Below are 17,983 nucleotides of genomic sequence, written 5' to 3'. Positions count from 1 at the left end.
TCCAGAGGAAAGTGGGAGAGATGAGATGTGCAGGAAAGAACAGAGAAGAGGAGACAGTGATTTCAAGAATTAGATTTGGACACACTGGTCTGAACAGTACACTTTTTGTAATGGGCAAGCATAATACAGGCAGATGTGAATACTGTGGGCAAGAGGAAACGATAGAGCATGTCATTGTACATTGTGAGAGGTATGAGGAGGAGAGAGAACGGATGAGTGAGCAGTTCAGAAAAGAAGGAGTACAATTTGATTTGGTAGATATTTTGCAAGGGAGTTCAAATAAGTGCTATCAAATCCTGATGCTTTTTCTTAGGGTAACCAATTTGTTCGGAAGGATATAGGTTATTAGAATATGTAATGGTGTTGTTTGATCCACACTCCATGCCAGTTGGTGGCGGTAATGCACCAAAAAAGTTGTTTGCCAACCGCCAAAAAACACTATATAGAAGAAGAACGTTGTCCTTTCTGTCCTAGGCCTCCTCTACAGTCAGAGTGAGGCACAACCCAAATTGGAGGAACATCACCTCATATTTCGCTTGGGTAGCTTACAGCCCAGTGGTATGATTTTTGATTTCTCTAACTTCAAGTAACCCTTGCTTTCCCCTCTCTCTTTGTCCCTCACCCCCCCCCCCCCCCCCCCCCCCCTCCTAGTTCTCCTACTAGTTTCACTGTCCTCTTGAATATTTTTTACTGATTGTATGCCACCTTCCCCTGGGCTAACACCAAACCATTCTACATTTGGTTATCATTGTCTGCTTTGATCTGTTTTCACACCTTACCCTTCCATATCTCTATGCCTCCCTCTCACCTGACTCTCAGTCTGAAGAAGGGTCTCAACCCGAAACATCACCCATTCCTTCTCTCCAGAGATGCGGCCTGTCCCACTGAGTTACTCCAGAAATGTTGTGTCTATCTTACTTGCTGCAGCCTTACAGGACCATTAACACATAGAAATGTAACAATAATCAATAATACATAGAAACATAGAAAATAGGTGCAGGAGTAGGCCATTTGGCCCTTCGAGCCAGCACCGCCATTCAATATGATCATGGCTGATCATCCAAAATTAGTACCCCGTTCTGGCTTTTTCCCCATATCCCTTGATTCCCTTAGCCCTAAGAGCTAAATCTAACTCGCTCTTGAAACCATCCAGTGAATTGGCCTCCACTGCCTTCTGTGGGTAAAAACGTTTTTCCTCATCTCAGTCCTAAATGGCCAACCCCTTATTCTTAAACTGTGACCCCTGGTTCTGGACTCCCCCAACGTCGGGAACATTTTTCCTGCATCTACCCTGTCCAATCCTCTAAGAATTTTATATGTTTCGATAAGATACCCTCTCATCCTTCTAAATTCCAGTGAATACAAGCCCAGTCGACCCATTCTTTCATCATATGTCCGCCATCCCGGGAATCAACCTGGTAAATCTATGCTGCACTCCCTCAATAGCAATAATGTCCTTCTAGAAATTAGGAGACCAAAATTGCACACAATACTCCAGGTGCAGTCTCACCAGGGCTCAGTACAATTGCAGAGTAGGACCTCCTTGCTCCTGAACTCTCATCCTCTCGCAATGAAGGCCAACATGCGGTTAGCTTTCTTCACTGCCTGCTGTACCTGCATGCTTACTTTCAGTGACTGATGTACAAGCACACCCAGGTCTCATTGCACCTCCCCTTCTCCTTCTTCTTGCGTATGGCATGCACAGCCTAAAGTTGTAGGACAGCTTGTTCTATTTGATCTTATTTGATTGTGCACACCAGGTTGATTGCATTCGTCGAAACAACGCGGACCATGTGAAGGTTGCAATCTCCCACCCCTCCCCTTCTCCTAATTTGACCATTCGGATAATAATCTGCCTTCCTGTTCTTGCCACCAAAGTGGATAAGCTCACATTTATTCACATTATACTGCATCTGCCATGCTTCTGCCCACTCACCCAACCTTTCCAAGTCACCCTGCAGCCTCATAGCATCCTCCTCGCAGCTCACACTGCCACCCAGCTTTGTGTCATCCGCAAACTTAGAAATGTTACATTTAATTCCCACGTCTAAATCATTAATATACAATGTAAACAACTGGGGTCCCAGCACTGAGCCTTGCAGCACCTCACTAGTCCCTTCCTGCCATTCTGAAAAGGACCCATTAATTCCTACTCTTTGCTTCCTGTCTGCCAACCAGATCTCTATCCATGTCAATACCCTACCCCCAATATCATGTGCTCTAAATTTGCACACTAATCTCTTGTATGGGACCTTGTCAAAGGCTTTTTGAAAGTCCAGATACACCACATCCACTGGCTCTCCCTTATCCATTCTACTTGTTACAACCTCAAAAAATTCCAAAAGATTAGTCAAGCATGATTTCCCCTTCATAAATCCATGCTGACTTTGATCGATCCCGTCACTGCTTTCCAAATGCTTATAACATCTTTAATAAATAGATTCCAGCATCTTCCCCACTACCGATGTAAGGCTAACTGGTATATAATTCCCCGTTTTCTCTCTCCCTTCTTTCTTAAGAAGTAGAGTTACATTGGCTACCCTCCAGTCCACAGGAACTGATCCAGAGTCGAGAGAACATTGGAAAATGATCACCAATGCATCCACGATTTCTAGGGCCACCTCCTTGAGTACTCTGGGATGCAGACCATCAGGCCCTGGGGGTTTATTTGCCTTCAGTCCCAACAGTTTACCTAACACCATTTTCTGACTAATGTGGATTCCCTTCAGCTCCTCCCTCCCATTAGATCCTCGGTCCCCTAGTATTTCCGGGAGATTGGTTGTGTCTTCCTTAATGAAGACAGAACCAAAGTACTCGTTTAACTGTTCTGCCATTTCCTTGTTTCCCACCTGTCTCTGACTGTAAGGGACCTACATTTGTCTTCACTAATCTGTTCCTCTTTACATACCTAAAGAAACGTTTACAGTCAGTTTTTATATTCCCACACGCTTTCTTTCATGCTCTTTTCCCCCGTCTTAATTAAACCCTTTCCTCCTCTGTTGAGTTCTAAATTTCTCCCAGTCCTCTGGTTTGCTGCTTCTTCTGGCCAATTTATATGCCTCTTCCTTGGATTTAACACTATCCTTGACTTCCCTCTTCAGCCACAGTTGAGCCGCCTTTCCTGTTTTATTTTTTCTCCAGACAGGGATGAACAATTTCTGGAGTTCATCCATGCGGTCTTTAAATCTTTGCCATTGCATCTCCACTGTCAACCTTTTAAGTATAATTTGCCGATCTATCCTAGCCAATTCCCGTCTCATACCTTCAAAGTCTCCTTTATTCCAGTTCAGGACCCTAGTCTCTGAATTAACCGTGGCACTCTCCATCCTAATGCAGAATTGCACCATATTATGGTCACTGTTGCCCAAGGGGCCTTGCACAACAAGATTACTAACTAATTATTCCTCATTACACAATACCCAGTCTAGGATGACCTACCCTCTAGTCAATTCCTCTACATATTGGTTTAAAAACCCATCCCGTATACATTCCAGGAAATCCTCCTCCTCAGCATTGATAGCAATTTGGTTGGCCCAATCTATATGTAGATTAAAGTCACCCATGATAACCGCTGTACCTTTGCTACACACTTCCCTAATTTCCTGCTTGATGCTATACCTAACCTCCCTACAACTGTTTGATGGTCTGTATATAACTCTAACAAGCGTTTTCTGCCCTTGGCTATTTCGCTGTTCTACCCATACTGATTCTACAGCATCCAAGCGAATGTCTCTCCTTGCTATTGCATTAATCTCCTCTTTAACCAGCAATGCCACCCCACCTCCCCTTGCTTTCTGTCTATCCTTCCTGAATATTGAATACCCCTGCATGTTTAGCTCCCAGCCTTGGTCACCCTGGAGCCATGTCTCCATACTTCCAACTATATCATATCCCTTAACTACTAACTGCGCATTCAATTCATCCACCTTATTTTGAATGCTCCTCGCATTAAGGCACAAAGCTTTCAGTGATAATAATAATAATAGTAGTTAACAATAATAGTGCAAAAAACAAAATCCATAGTGGAACTAAAGACACAGTCCGTAGAAGATTACAGTTGCTGAAGTTAGTGTTGTACAGTGTTCAAGAACTAATGGTTGCTAGGAAGAAGTGGTTCTGGAAGATGGAGGTCATGATTATCAGGCTCCTGTACCTTCCTACCATCATCCCGGTGGTAGTAGTGAGATGGAGCAGCAGCAACGACTCTCTGGGAGTTTGAAGCACTCTCTGGAACAAAGCTGCACCTCTGCTGGCAGCACCAGCACTAACTCACTCCATCACCAGTACAGCTTGTCACACCTTATCTACTCCAAATACATCCCCTGTATTCTCCTCACATGGAAATAAAGCACCAATCATTCAATTGCTAGGTCTAGGTCTTCTCATTTCCTTGCACGACAAGTGGAATTTAGGCAAAGAAATGTGACAGTAATACATCACAGTGCATCAGAAGATTCAATAAATGGCGGGATATTGAGTTGACATATATATATCCACGATCCTTAAAGATGGTAGTGTACGCAAAAAAACCTTTAACGCAATAAACAAATATTTTCCTTTATTTGCCAAGCTATGGAATATAAGAGTGTAGGGTTAATGGCTAGAATTATATATAGTCTTGATAGGTGGATACATTTGGGGGTGGGGGTTGAATGGCATATGGTCGGGCAAAAGCCAGAGATGAAAGGACAATGTGTGAAGCCAGAGGAAGGAATATGGGTGGAAGGGGGAAATGGGTTTGGATTGAGGTGGGGCACAGGGAGGAGAGGGGGGAAAAGGAGGGGTGGGGGTGCACATACAGGCTAATCAAAACATGTTACTTCAAATTGTTTAATTATTTTCTAGGTTCTATGTATAAATGCTCCTGCCACAGTAAAAGGTTCTAATGGATGAAACCAAATGCATTTGGTTTACAATAACAATTAAAAATATAAATGATAAGTGTTACTTACTTTTAAATGCCACCTTTTAGTGTTTTTGCATTTGGTAGTAAAATCAAATTATCAATGGGGAAAATGGATGGTTACTGTTTGTTCCAATTCTAACAGATTTTCACCAGTTTTCTCCTATGGATAGATATAATGAGGGCAAGCTAAATATAAAATGTGACCTATTTACCACACCCACTTTGCCAGGGAACAGCCCAGAGAAATGTGAGGAACCCTATTCTGAGGAAACTCGGCAAACCAGGTTCAGTTTAATAAATTAAATAATGATATGACAGGGGAGAGTTCCCATTTTGTCACATTATTACAAGGTATATCATATTTCAATGCAAATTATAAAAGTATTTGAAGATAAAGATTCAGATTATGATTTAATTTATTTCTGCAGTTTATTTTGGGTCCCATCGCACCTTGGTATTTAAAACTGTTTATAGTTATTGTTATAACATAAACACTCAATTATTGTCAATAGAAATATAAACATTAAGATTTATGTAGAAAGATATTTATTTCCTTATATCTCACTAACCTATAAGAATGAATCAAAAAAGGCAGCAAGCATTTCCTGCTTGAACGAGTTGTGTGCCCACTGTGTACACTGTGTTTCTGTCTGTAACCGTGTGTGTCTGGTTTCCTTCAGCATCACACACCCACCCTGGTCTGTAGGCACAATGCCCTCTGACATAGCTCATGAGAGCTTATCACAATAGTCAGGAGAAACTATAGCGGGAGTTCAGAGTGTCAGAGGTTATGGGGAGAATGGGGTTAGAAGGGAGAAATAGATCAACCATTTGGGCAGTCACGGTGGCGCAGCGGTAGAGTTGCTGCCCTACAGCGAATGCAGCGCCGGAGACCTGGTTTCGATCCCGATTACGGGTGCCGTCTGTACGGAGTTTGTACGTTCTCCCCGTGACCTACGTGGGTTTTCTCTGAGATCTTCGGTTTCCTCCCACATTCCAAAGACATACAGGTATGTAGGTTAATTGGCTTGGTAAATGTAAAACAAATGTTCCCTCGTGGCCTGTTTCTGTGCTGTATCTCTAAACTAAACTATGATTGAATGGCGGAATAGACTTGAGGGGCCGAATGGCCCAATTCTGCTCCTATCACTTATGATCTTATGTGTTGGATATGGTGCTCTTACAACATAAATATGTAGTGTGTAGATAAACGTAGAACCAAGGAACTATAGGTGCTAGTTTATGAAACAAGACACAAAGTGTTGAGGTAACTCAGTGGGTGAGCCAGCATCTCTGGAGAACATGGAGTCCTTCTTAGGTTCCTGACCTGAAACGGCACCTATCTTTGTACAGATGGGCATTTTACACAAATTCTTAAAAAGTAAAAGACTACCCAACAAATATTATAGAAAGCCACATAAATGAACTGTACACGAGTCACAGTTTCAGTGCACCTTGCCTGGTACTGACAGCCGGCTACAGGATCACAAACCAAAATGGTGACAATTCCTCTCCCCACCACAGACTGCTCGACTTGCTGCTTTCCTCCAGCAGATTGTTTGTGGCAATTGATGGGATGACACTTAAACTAGTGACATATCTTCTTCATAAAAATGTCCTGTAAAGGGGTTTCTAAGTAGCTTCACGGCTAAGAACTAATACACACACACACAGCCGTAAATCTGCTGCTTCCAGTAGCAGCTTACAGCATAAAAAATGGGGCAAAAATAGTTATCACTGCCCTGTTTCCAAAACAGAAGCTATCAACAAGAGTATAAATGAGATATAATCTTTAAATTTAAAATGTATCTAAATAAGATGTATTTACCAGATATATTATGCATTGTCAAAAACTCGTAAACTAAAGTAATTAAAATATAAGGCCTACAATCAGAATTAATTTATTTATAATTGACCAGCTAACTGACACATCAGAAATTAGCAGTTGCATTTTAAACTTGAAGCAAACTTTTAAACAAAGTACTTTAAACCTTGTCCAATTAACAAAATGCTGGTATCAGTCACTGGAGACATGTTAACCGCGCAAGGCCTGATTCTATGAATGGAAAATTGTACCTAATAAATTAATACAGTCTTTTGAAGATGTAACTACCAGTCAGATAAAGGACTATTCGATATGGTGCATCTAGAATTTAAAAATGCTAAGGCATCACACAAAAGGATGTAAGATAAAATAAGGGCTCGCTAACCCTGGCAGATGCATTTGGCAACATGTGAATCCCAGAGTCGCTGAACCAAAATGGAAGTGAGTGATTCATGTAGTTAATTAATGTGGCGTAGTGATTAATTATTGTAGGACTGGTGATAGGATTAATATGAAGACAATGGTGTTTTCAGCATGACAGACTGTGATTCTTGCGATACCACAGGGACCAGTATCATGCCACAGCTATTTTATTACGAAGATTCAACACTGATAAAGTGAAGCAAGGGGAAGAACTGATCGACGAGAGCTTGTAATGGGTTGTGAAATGGGCTGTGTAATGGGCTTGCAATGGTTAATGGCAGATGGAGAATATTGAGGGAAAATGTGAAGTTATACATTTTGATAGGAAGCATTGGCACAGCCAGCAATCTAGAAAACAAATGGTCTGTTGGTCTATACCACCAGGCACTGGGGCACAAAGAAGTCATCTTGTTAAGTTTGCTGATGACACTGTGGTGGTGGGCCTGATCTCAGACAATGATGAGAAGGCCTACCGGGAGGAGGTGGCTGATCTAGCACTCTGGTGCCAGGAGAACAGCCTCCTCTTGAACATCAAAAAAACGAAGGAGCTGATCATGGACTTTAGGAGGGCACATCATCCGAGGACGTACACTCCATTGAGTATAAATGGGGATCCTGTGGATAGGGTGAACTGTTTTAAATATCTGGGAGTCCACATCTCTGAGGATATGACATGGTCATCACACGCCTCAGCACTGGTGAGTAAGGCAAGGCAGCGCCTTTACCACCTCAGGCAATTGAGGAAATTCAGAGTGTCTCCGAGGATCCTCCAGTGCTTCTACGCAGCGGCGGTGGAAAGCATCTTGTCCGGGAACATTACCATCTGGTTTGGGAATTGCTCTGCCAAGGACAAGAAGGCTCTGCAGAGAGTAGTGCGTTCGGCCGAACGCACTATGGGAACTTCACTCACCCCACTGCAGGAACTATACAACAGGAGGTGCAACTCCAGAGCAAACAAAATCATGAGAGACCTCTTCCACCCCTGCAACGGACTGTTCCAGCCGCTACGGTCAGGCAAACGCCTCCGTTGCCATGCAGTGAGAACGGAGAGGTTGAGAAGGAGTTTCTTCCCAGAGGCAATACGGACTGTAAACGCCCATCTCACCAGGGACTAACTCTACAGAACGTTTTTTCCTTCTATTATTTATTATGTAAAAGAATATGTGCGTTATGATTGTGTTTATAATTTGTTTGGTTGTTTTGTTGTTTGTCTTTTGCACAAAAGTCCGCGAGCATTGCCACTTTCATTTCACTGCACATCTCGTATGTATATGTGACAAATAAACTTGACTTGACTTGACTTGTTGAGATTGTCTAAGACTTTACTGAGGTCACATTTGGAGTAAGATGTACAGGCTTGGTCTTTATACATGAGTATATAATTGCTTTGCTGCAACTAATGTATTGACTCAAGGGATGGATGGAGACACCAGAGACTGCAGATGCTGGAGTTCTGAGAAAATTACAAAGTACTGGAGAAACTAGGTGGATTAGACAGCATCCATGGAGTGAATGGGCAGCAGACATTTTGGGTCAGGACCCTTGTGACATGGGGATGGGAGATGGTGAGGGAAAATGTGTGCGCACTGGAGTTTGTGGTGGGGAAGATTAGTAGGGGGGGATAATTCAATGTTCATACTGTTGGGTTGTAAACTACCCAAGCGGAAGAAGCAGAGAGCAGGTCTCTTGTGATATGCAGTGGTAACCAGCATGGTCTGACACAAAGATCCGCTATAGGACCTTTGGTCTGACACAGAGAGCTGACTGTAACAGGATTATAATGGAGTGATCTGCCATTTAGCAGTCAGATCTGACATTTAGTTTGAGGTTTACGATTGTGTGATTTTTTTTGGTGGTTGGCGTTCTTGTCATAGGTTGTTTTTTTGGCGAATTGTGCATTTGTAAATACTTGTCATTGCTTGTCATTGCAATGAAGCTCATCTTGTAAACAAATAAAACCACAGTCTGACTGGAGAGGCACATAGAGACACAACCCAGTGAAAGTGCAAACTGGAGAGAGTAAATGGAAGGATAACTGAGATGAGGAATTCTCTGCCGCAGAAGGTAGTTGAGGCCAGTTCATTGGCTATATTTAAGAGGGAGTTAGATGTGGCCCTTGTGGCTAAAGGGATCAGCGGGTATGGAGAGAAGGCAGGAACAGGATACTGAGTTGGATGATCAGCCATGATCATATTGAATGGCGGTGCAGGCTCGAAGGGCCGAATGGCCTACTCCTGCACCTATTTTCTATGGTTCTATAAAGAAAGTGAATGATTTAGAGCCGGCAGCACATTGTGATAAACAATAATAAGTGAGAATTACTATGATCAATGTTTGCAATACTAGAAATACCATGAAGCTGGAAAGGATGCAAAGATTTACGAGGATGTTGCTAAGACTTGAGGGGCTGAGCTACAGGGAGAGATTGAGCAGGCTCGGACTGTATCCCATGGAGTGCAGGAAGGGGGCTGAGGGTTGATCTTATAGAGGTGTATTAAATTGAGGGGGATAGGGTGAATACACAGTCTTCTGTCCAGAGTCAAGAACCAATTAGGTTTATGATGAGAGGAAAAAGATGTACTATGATCCTGAGGGACAACTTTTTCACACAGGTGGGTGCATGGTAGGTTGCCAGAGGAGGTGGTTGAGGCAATATTTAAAATACATTTGTACAGGCACATGGATAGGAAAGGTTTAAATATGCAATTAACCTAGAAGAGTTGGCTTGGGCAAGTTTGGCCGTAGGGCCTGTTTCCATGCAACATGCAGCTTTCAGTGACTCTCCCTGTTCCTGCCTTGACCCGGCCGGGACTGTGCTGCCATTTACCGGCTGTGCAGCTGCAACAGACCGGGCTCTCTAAGCCACGCCGCGCCGCTCCCACCGTGCGGCTCGTTGGTCTAGGGGTATGATTCTCGCTTAGGGTGCGAGAGGTCCCGGGTTCAAATCCCGGACGAGCCCGTTTTGCACTCAGATTGAGTCCAGGCAACTTTTTAATGCTCTCTCTTTCAAAAAAAAAGGAGCGATCAGTACAGAGAAAAGAGTCGGTGATGGGTTGTGGGGAAGGAAGATTATATATCAATCGTCTTGAAAAATAGCTTCCAAAATAAAATCGGGCTCGTCCGGGATTTGAACCCGGGACCTCTCGCACCCGAAGCGAGAATCATACCCCTAGACCAACGAGCCAGCTGCCATCTTAAGCAGCACCGAGCCCTTTCTCCAGCTGCGTCGCCTCACACCGTCGCCTACCACGTCTGTTTATTTGTTCTAAGGCCGACCGGAGCCCGATTGCGGGCGGCAGACCTCATCCTCCGCACCCTGCGGGCAGCCTGGGAGCAGCAGGAGCCCGATCCCATCCCGGCCCCGGGGTCCGGTCGCGCCGCGCCCTCTCCGCGACACCCCGGGGCGCTCGGCGGTATTGCAGGCCCGGCTCAGCACCGCCGCCAGCTGGCGACACGCGGTACAGCGGCTCTCCGGCGCCGCCCAGTGGCCGAGCCCATTATGGCAGATGCAAGGAACTGCAGCCTTTTGGCAGCACAGCGACATTTGGCAACACATGCGACATTTCAAGAGGTTTTATTGCCATATGCTCGCGAAACGGAACAATTACATTTCTTACTTGCAACATTTCTTACTTGTAAACATAGTACTATGTAAAACCCATAATAAACAATAAAAGTTCAAAACATATAAAAAAAACAAATAAACAAACAAAACATAGAAACATAGAACATAGGGGCAGGAGTAGGCCATTCGGCCCTTCGAGCCTGCACCGCCATTCAATATGATCATGGCTGATCATCCAACTCAGTATCCTGTACCTGCCTTCTCTCCATACCCTCTGATCCCTTTAGCCACAAGGGCCACATCTAACTCCCTCTTAAATATAGCCAATGAACTGGCCTCAACTACCCTCTGTGGCAGAGAGTTCCAGAGATTCACCACTCTCTGTGTAAAAATGTTTTTCTCATCTCGGTTTTAAAGGATTTCCCCCTTATCCTTAAGCTGTGACCCCTTGTTCTGGATTTCCCCAACATCGGGAACAATCTTCCTGAATCTAGCCTGTCCAACCCCTTAAGAATTTTGTAAGTTTCTATAAGATCCTCCCTCAATCTTCTAAATACTAGCGAGTACAAGCCAAGTCTATCCAGTCTTTCTACATATGAAAGTCCTGACATCCCAGGAATCAGTCTGGTGAACCATCTCTGTATTCCCTCTATGGCAAGAATGTCTTTCCTCAGATTAGGAGACCAAAACTGTATGCAATAATCCAGGTGTACAACCGCAGTAGAACCTCCCTGCTCCTATACTCAAAATAGTACCAAGTAAAAAATAATGCCCCCAGATATGCTGCATCCCAGAGTACTTAAGGAAGTAGCTCCAGAAATAGTGGATACATTAGTAATAATCTTTCAAAACTCTTTAGATTCTGGAGTAGTTCCTGAAGATTGGCGGGTAGCAAACGTAACCCCACTTTTTAAGAAGGGAGGGAGAGAGAAAATGGGGAATTACAGACCAGTTAGTCTAACGTCGGTAGTGGGGAAACTGCTAGAGTCAGTTATTAAAGATGGGATAGCAGCACATTTGGAAAGTGGTGAAATCATTGGACAAAGTCAGCATGGATTTACGAAAGGTAAATCATGTCTGACGAATCTTATAGAATTTTTCGAGGATGTAACTAGTAGTGTAGATAGGGGAGAACCAGTGGATGTGGTGTATCTGGTCTTCCAGAAGGCTTTCGACAAGGTCCCACATAAGAGATTAGTATACAAACAAGGTCCCACAAAAGAGATTAGTATACAAAGCACAAGGCATTGGGGGTTCAGTATTGATGTGGATAGAGAACTGGCTGGAAAACAGGAAGCAAAGAGTAGGAGTAAACGGGTCCTTTTCACAATGGCAGGCAGTGACTAGTGGGGTACCGCAAGGCTCAGTGCTGGGACCCCAGCTATTTACAATATATATTAATGATCTGGATGAGGGAATTGAAGGCAATATCTCCAAGTTTGCGGATGACACTAAGCTGGGGGGCAGTGTTAGCTGTGAGGAGGATGCTAGGAGACTGCAAGGTGACTTGGATAGGCTGGGTGAGTGGGCAAATGTTTGGCAGATGCAGTATAATGTGGATAAATGTGAGGTTATCCATTTTGGTGGCAAAAAACGGGAAAGCAGACTATTATCTAAATGGTGGCCGATTGGGAAAGGGGGAGATGCAGCAAGACCTGGGTGTCATGGTACACCAGTCATTGAAGGTAGGCATGCAGGTGCAGCAGGCAGTAAAGAAAGCGAATGGTATGTTAGCTTTCATTGCAAAAGGATTTGAGTATAGGAGCAGGGGGGCTCTACTGCAGTTGTACAGGGTCTTGGTGAGACCACACCTGGAGTATTGCGTACAGTTTTGGTCTCCAAATCTGAGGAAGGACATTATTGCCATAGAGGGAGTGCAGAGACAGTTCACCAGACTGATTCCTGGGATGTCAGGACTGTCTTATGAAGAAAGACTGGATAGACTTGGTTTATACTCTCTAGAATTTAGGAGATTGAGAGGGGATCTTATAGAAACTTACAAAATTCTTAAGGGGTTGGACAGGCTAGATGCAGGAAGATTGTTCCCGATGTTAGGGAAGTCCAGGACAAGGGGTCACAGCTTAAGGATAAGAGGGAAATCCTTTAAAACCGAGATGAGAAGAACTTTTTTCACACAGAGAGTGGTGAATCTCTGGAACTCTCTGCCGCAGAGGGTAGTTGAGGCCAGTTCATTGGCTATATTTAAGAAGGAGTTAGATGTGGCTCTTGTGGCTAAGGGGATCAGGGGGTATGGAGAGAAGGCAGGTACGGGATACTGAGTTGGATGATCAGCCATGATCATATTGAATGGCGGTGCAGGCTCGAAGGGCCAAATGGCCTACTGCTGCACCTCATTTCTATGTTTCTATGTTTCTATGGGGGGTGGGGGGGGGGGGAGAGGGTAGTCAGTCTACCCCACGACAGAAGGGGGAGGAGTTGTACTGTTTGATAGCTACAGGGAAAAACAAACTCCTGTAGCGTTCTGTGCTGCATCTTGGTGGAACCAGTCTGTTGCTGTAGGTGCTCCTCAGGTTGACCAGTGTATCATGGAGGGGGTGAGCTGTATTGTCAAGATGCTCCGCAGTTTGAGTAGCATCCTCCCCTCCAAGACCACCTCCCATGAATCCAACTCCACTCCCAGGACGGAGCCTAGAGTTGCTAATTTTCTCACTCTCAAATAAGGGACAAAAGGTCGATAGAAGGGACAAATTTCCGACGGCAATTCGTTAACCAACTTGGCCGTGGCTGGGTGAATGCTGAGTTGGCCCGGGTGCTGGACTGCACACAAAGCCCAGCTGGCAGGCCAGCTGAGGAGTTTTGGCCTGGGCACCAGACTAGGCATGGTGCTCTGACCCGACAGTCCCCTCGACCCGAGTAGTAGCAGTCAAATATGGAACAAGGATGGTCCCGTATATGGGACAAACCAATTTAGCCCAATATTCTGGATGTCCCGGCTAATACGGGACAGTTGGCAACACTAACTCCTGCACTCTTGTACTTAAGTATGATTGTGCCTATGTGTAGTAATATATTACTGAACTGTGTGTTCAGTAAATATATATATATGTATGTATGTATATGTGTGCATGTGTATTTATGCACACTACACTTTTTTTCTCGTTTATTATATTGTTTACAGTGCACTATGTATACATATTCTGCTTTGCTGCTGCAAGAAAGAACTTCATTGTTATATCTGGGACATGACAATAAAGCACTCCTGCCTTGACTCTTGACTAGATATTTGTGAATGAAATGTTATTGCACCATTGATCCTTCCGAGAGCAGAAGGTAGACAAAAATGCTAGAGAAACTCAGCGGGTGAGGTAGCATCTATGGAGCGAAGGAATAGGTGACGTTTTGGGTCGAGACCCCTTCTTCCAAGAGCAGAAGTCAGTATTAAATTCTAAAGTACGTGGAAGGTGGGCAGTTTGAATTTACAGGAAAAAACAACTTCAAGCCAACTTGTTTCTACTTGAGGTACTTCATGCAATTGGCCGATAAGCCCACTCGTTAAATCCATACCTAGGCTTGTTGAATGCCTGGGAAGGAGCTACAGATGCTGGTTTACACTGAAGATAGACACAAAATGCTGGAGTAACTAAGCAAGACAGACAGCATCTCTGAAGAGAAGGAATGGGTGACTTTTCGGGTCGAGACCCTTCTTTTGTTGAATGCCCAGTTGCATAGGCCCAACACAGAATATCAATGAACAAAACCTGCTGCATAATCATAGACCAGCAGATGGCAGTGCTGGGCTCTCCACACTCCAATAGCAAGTTCGGTATTCCGACTGCGCATGCCCAGGTCATAGGTCACTGGAGATAAACATTCTCGGCAGCTAAGCTGCTGCATGTATACAGACCTGTGTTTTATCTGTATTCAGGATCGAACCTAGGTCTCTGGCACTGCAAGCGCTGTTGAATTGCTACTGGACCATCACCGTCCCCGTCCCCTCCCGAGTGTCTCATCCCTGTCCGGGGGTGGGTGGAGATGTCCGGGGTTACTCTGGACTGACGGGACACCGGCCCGGAGCATTGGCGGCTCCAGGCTTACAGCCAGCGTGGAGAAGAAGCACTAACTCCAGCTCAACCCTGCTCAACTCCCGAGGACCCCTTTCCCTGATGGGCCGTGGACCGTCAGCTGCACCTATCGCCTTATCCAGTGGTTGTCGGTTAACCCCCTCGAAAGCCGAGCACCAGTCATCAACGTGGATACACACAAAAATGCTGCAGTAACTCAACGGGACAGGCACCATCTTTGTAGAAAACGAATAGGTGACGTTTCCGGTTGAGACCCTTCTCCAAAGATGTTGCCTGTCCCGCTGAGGTACTGCAGCATTTTGTGTGTATACCCGTTGATGACTGGTGCTCGGCTTTCGCTGACACCGAGGGGGTTAGCCGACAGCCACTGGATAAGGCGAGAGGAGCAGTTGACAGTCCCCGGCCCGTCGGGGAACGGGGCCCTCACGAGTTGGAGCAGGGCTGAGCTGGAGTTAGCACTTCTTCTCCACGCTAGCTGTAAGCCTGGGGCCGCCAATGCTCCGGGCCGGTGTCCCGTCAGTCCAGAGTCACCCCGGACATCTCCGGCCACCCCCAGACAGGGATGATACACTCGGAAAGGGGCGGGGATGGTCCAGTAGCAATTCAACAGCGCTTGCAGCGCCGGAGTCCCGGGTTCAATCCTGACTACGGATGAAACGCATGTCTGTAGACAAGCAGCAGCTTAGCTGCCGAGAATGTTTATCTCCAGTGACCTATGACCTGGGCATGCAAACTCGGAATACCGAACTCCCTTATTGTTTTAGATGGAGCGATCAAGGTGAGACCCCAGGCCTGGAGTGCAGGAACCTGGAATGAGTACCGAGATGATTCACAAGGATGTTGCCAGGACTCAAGGCCCTGAGCAACAGGGAGAGGTTGGGCAGGCTATTTCTTGGAGCGCAGGTGGCTGAAGGAGATAAAGAATGATAAAGAGTCATGGTCACACAGCACGGAAACAGGCTCTTCCGCCAAATATGCCTATGCCTACCAAGATGGCCCATCTACACTCGTCCCACCTACCTGCCTTTGGCCTATATCCCTCTAAACCTTTTCTATCCATATACCTGTTTAAATGTCTTTTAAATATTATTTGTTATTTTAAATGTTTTTTTGGTCCAGCCTCAACTACCTCCTCTGGCAGCTCGTTCCATACACCCACCTCTCTCTTTGTGAAAAGGCCTCTCACGTTCCAATGAAATCTTTCGAATCTTATCTTAAATCTACGTCCTCTGGTTGTTGATTGCCCTACTCTGGGTAAAAAACTCTGGGTGATCTTATCCCCCAGAGTTCCCCCTCTTTTTTACCCAGACCCGGGCGTTTGCCTGCACCTTCATCTTCTACCTCGTGGATTCCAACTCCGGTTCTGGACATCCAAGTTTGGACCCAACCTGGATTACAGTCTGCAGAAGGGTCTTGACCCAAAATGTCACCTATTCCATTTCTTCAGAGATGGGGTCTGACCTGCTAAATTACTCCAGCTGCTTGTGTCTATCTTGGGCTTAGAAGTACATGGGTCAAATGCAGGCAATTAGAATTCGCTTAGATCTTGGTCGACATGGACCCAGTCTAGTCAGTCCAACCTCTCCCTATAGCCTAGGCAATATTCTCGTAAATCTCTGCACTCGGCCCAGTTTAATGGCATCTTTCCTGTAGTAGTAATAGTAGTAATAGTAATAGTAGTAATAGTAGTAGTAGTAGTAGTAGTAGTCCCCTCTCAGTCATGACTGACCATGGGTGATGCATCCTGGTCAGATGCAAGCCTGGGAGATATTATATGGAGGACAGGCTGTTTCCCATGCAGCATGTCCCCCCTCTCCACGTCGATCCAAAGGAACAGCAGGACCGTTACAGTTTGGCACCAGCGCCGTTGCAGGAGCTGCCAGAGCGAGGTTGTAGACAACGACAAACTGCCTTAGGGGCTCCGACTCCAGATTTTCTTGAGGTTTACTCCTGGAGCCTTTTCCATGACTGGATACCAAAACTGACGCAATACTCCAAGTGCAGCCTCATCAACTTCTTGTACAGCTGTAACGTTACATCCAGAAGTCTATATTCAATTGGAGGCACAAGCAAACAGATGCCAGTCCCTCATGCAGAAGCCAATATGCCAAAATCCTTTGTCAACAATCCTACAACACCACTTTCGGGGAACTGTGTAGCTGTACCCCCAGATCACCTTTGCTCTACAACACTCCCCAGGGCTCTACCATCTTGAGATATTATTTTGTATTTTTCAATTATGTCTCAGTTATTCATCATGATGTGAATTAATGAAACAAACTGACCAATTTTTAATCACGATTTCCTTTAATAATCTTGCAGTAATGTTCCAGTCCTTTTCAAAAGACAGATCAAAATATGTAAACATCATCTTCTTCAGCCCTAATTGTTGACTCGAACTGGTGTGTAAAAACACGGCCGCTGGATCCAGCAGTACAACTGGCATGTAAAAGCAGGACACACTGTGGATCTAGTATTTACAAGTATTTGGGGCATTGAGTATAAGAGACAGGAAGTCATGATGCAGCTATGTAGGAGTTTGGCTAGGTTGCATTTGGAGTATTACGTGCAGTTTTGGTCACGCCGTTACTGGATGAAAGTGGAGGCTTTGGAAAGTGTGCAGAGATTTATCAGAATTTTGCCTGGCTTAGCTGCAAGGAGGGCTGGTTGTCTCTGGAACGCCAGAGGTTAAGGGGAAACCTGACAGAAATATATAAAATTATGAGAGGCGTAGATAGGGTAGACAGCTGGAACCTTTTATCCAGGATGGAAAAATTAAATACTACTAGGCATAGCTTAAAGGTGAGAGGGGTAACGTTTAATGGAGATGTACAGGGCAAGCTCTTTTTAAAATGTTATTTATGAATTAATTCTCTTTATTTATTTGCTTTTTGATCTTTTATTTATTTTTACACAGTATTTGGGGCATTGGTGCATCACAGGTGGGTACCTGTGATGCACTGCCAGGGATGATGATAGCGGCATTTAAGAGATGTTTGGATAGGAGTGTGGATATGCAGGGAATATGGATTACGTGCATATAGATAAGAGTTGGTCATAGCATCGTGATCAGCACAGATATTGTGGGCCGAAGGGTCTTGTGCTGTACTGCTCTATGTTCTATGGCACACTGGATCCAGTGCTGTCCACCTGGCGTGCAGAGAACAAGGCACACTGGATCCAGTGCTGTCCATCTGGCATGCAGAGAAGAAGGCACACTG

The 17,983-nt window shown here is 45.0% G+C and overlaps 2 non-coding genes across 2 annotated transcripts; one reads left to right on the top strand and one right to left on the bottom strand.

Moving 5' to 3' along the window:
* Positions 1–10,041: 10,041 nt before the first annotated feature.
* On the top strand, positions 10,042–10,113 carry trnap-agg (transfer RNA proline (anticodon AGG)). The gene has a single exon. It is a non-coding gene; the product is annotated as a tRNA-Pro (tRNA).
* A 153-nt stretch (positions 10,114–10,266) lies between these two features.
* trnap-cgg (transfer RNA proline (anticodon CGG)) lies at positions 10,267–10,338 on the bottom strand. The gene has a single exon. It is a non-coding gene; the product is annotated as a tRNA-Pro (tRNA).
* Positions 10,339–17,983: the final 7,645 nt, after the last annotated feature.

This window comes from Leucoraja erinacea, chromosome 13 (assembly GCF_028641065.1).
Source record: "Leucoraja erinacea ecotype New England chromosome 13, Leri_hhj_1, whole genome shotgun sequence".
In the NCBI taxonomy this organism is placed as follows: Eukaryota; Metazoa; Chordata; class Chondrichthyes; order Rajiformes; family Rajidae; genus Leucoraja; species Leucoraja erinaceus.
The sequence above is the reverse complement of the archived record's forward strand: the minus strand, read 5'-3'. Positions and strand labels throughout refer to the sequence as shown.